Raw genomic sequence first — 1,758 nt, 5'->3', positions numbered from 1 at the left:
GTCAGATCTGGAAGCTGAAAACTGAATCTTTAGACAAAAGTATGTGATTGTGATCAAACATAAATACGATTTAATTAATAAATAATATAGTTTCATATATATATAATATGGACTTTTAAAAGGTATGTAATATCAGACGAATTTTTGTCTGGTGTCTGCTTCACTCGATCTTAACACCAGATTTTTGAGCCAGCGGGAGGGACCCTTTGATAGTGTGTTGTGTCCGAACGAATTGATCTCCACAAAGGACCGAGAATGTTGTGTTAAATGTCGGTTGCAGGTCGAATGTCAGGGTGAAGAGATGGTTGTTTCAATAGTGTATACCAATTCTTCAAATTCCACAAATGAAATAATTATGAAATAAATAAATTAATTAATTAATGAGAAAAAGTTTTGTACATTCACAAATAATGACTGAAATGTGATTTTTATCTTTTAGTTTAGTGGATATTGCGCTTTATAAAAGCTCAATCTTTTTTGTTTTGTTTTGATTTTAAAAATAAAGATGCACCGAAATTTGTAAAATGAGTCTTTTTTTCTTTTTTTCTTTTTTTTCTCTAATTTTTACGTTTCCAGAATACAAAAATGTTTTTCTTTCCTTAAACATTTTCTACTATTATCTTCTATGAAATATTAATTATTCTGTTAATTGAGCATTGCTTTTTCGCACAATAATACATCGTGCACATTTTAACTTGGATGCTGTAGGAAAGACAGGGATGAAGCGATTCATGGTATTGTCACAACATTGGTGCCACAAATATTTGACAATAAAAGGATTTCTAATTTTGAGTTGTGAACCTAAAACGGTTTTTTTATTTTAATTTTTTTTTTTAATGTGAACAGCTCTTTGTATTATAACTATTATTTCTTTAGAAGCTATATCTGCTACTGCTACTAGTTAGTGTCATAATTTTGTAACATGTGACACAGTTGGCGTTTTGCCAAAGTGCCTGCAAAGGTTACAATAAGATTTTGCAATGGAACTATATGGGTTTAAAAATTCGCCCTTAAGGTTTGTAATAGAGCTGTGGAGTACAGTACATTCCAGATGTCTGCTGAATTAGTGGTTTCATGGCAGTATGTGCCTATTTACATGTGTTTTTATGTGTTTGCGTGTCTGTATATATATATATATATATATATATATATATATTATATATATATATATATATATATATTATATGTGTGTGTGTGGTGATGGAGAGAAAGAGTTTGTGTTTGTGTGTTCATATTTATTTTAATTCTCTAAAAAATTCTTATTTATAATGAGACATAATATTATATCATATACATTTATGGATTCCTTTCTGGAAATATAGATATATAGAAATATATATCGAGCATATATTTATCTTAATGTTTGATTTAAACTCGTTGTTTGTTGATTATAATATGCTATGTAATTGGACTGGCTGCTGAAACCCACCGTTAAATGTCTTGTCTCTGGGTGGGGTTTCTGACCTCCCATAGTGGGCAGGGGGGTACATACTGTGTCTTCTATTCCCTTATATCTGTTTTCCAACATGCTTTCTGTCTTTGTCTTGGAATGAGATTATTTGGTTTTGTCCTTGTCCTGGCTGAGAGGGAAACAGTCGAATGTATAGTTAGTTTTGGGAGATGATATTTTTTTTTCATTGTAAATCATCTCTTTGCTATGCACTGTTTATGCTTTATTTATATTATAAATGATTTGTAAAATATTTGAGTGTGTTCCTCTTAGCGAGGACCTGTGCTTGTGTCTGGATGAGACTTTTA

At 30.7% G+C, this 1,758-nt stretch overlaps 1 protein-coding gene across 1 annotated transcript in view; it reads left to right on the top strand.

Moving 5' to 3' along the window:
• LOC144970605 (uncharacterized) overlaps positions 1-525 on the top strand; it is a 65,950-nt gene extending 65,425 nt beyond the window's left edge. Inside the window, exon 10 of the mRNA XM_078910402.1 lies at positions 1-525. This exon is cut by the window's left edge and continues 904 nt beyond it. The gene's annotated coding sequence lies outside the window, so the exon portion shown is untranslated.
• Positions 526-1,758: the final 1,233 nt, after the last annotated feature.

The sequence above is a fragment of the Berghia stephanieae genome, chromosome 4 (genome assembly GCF_034508935.2).
Source record: "Berghia stephanieae isolate SIO BIC M18660-M18661 chromosome 4, UCSD_Bste_1.3, whole genome shotgun sequence".
NCBI classification, from domain to species: domain Eukaryota; kingdom Metazoa; phylum Mollusca; class Gastropoda; order Nudibranchia; family Aeolidiidae; genus Berghia; species Berghia stephanieae.
This window is presented reverse-complemented; position numbering and strand designations above follow the sequence as displayed.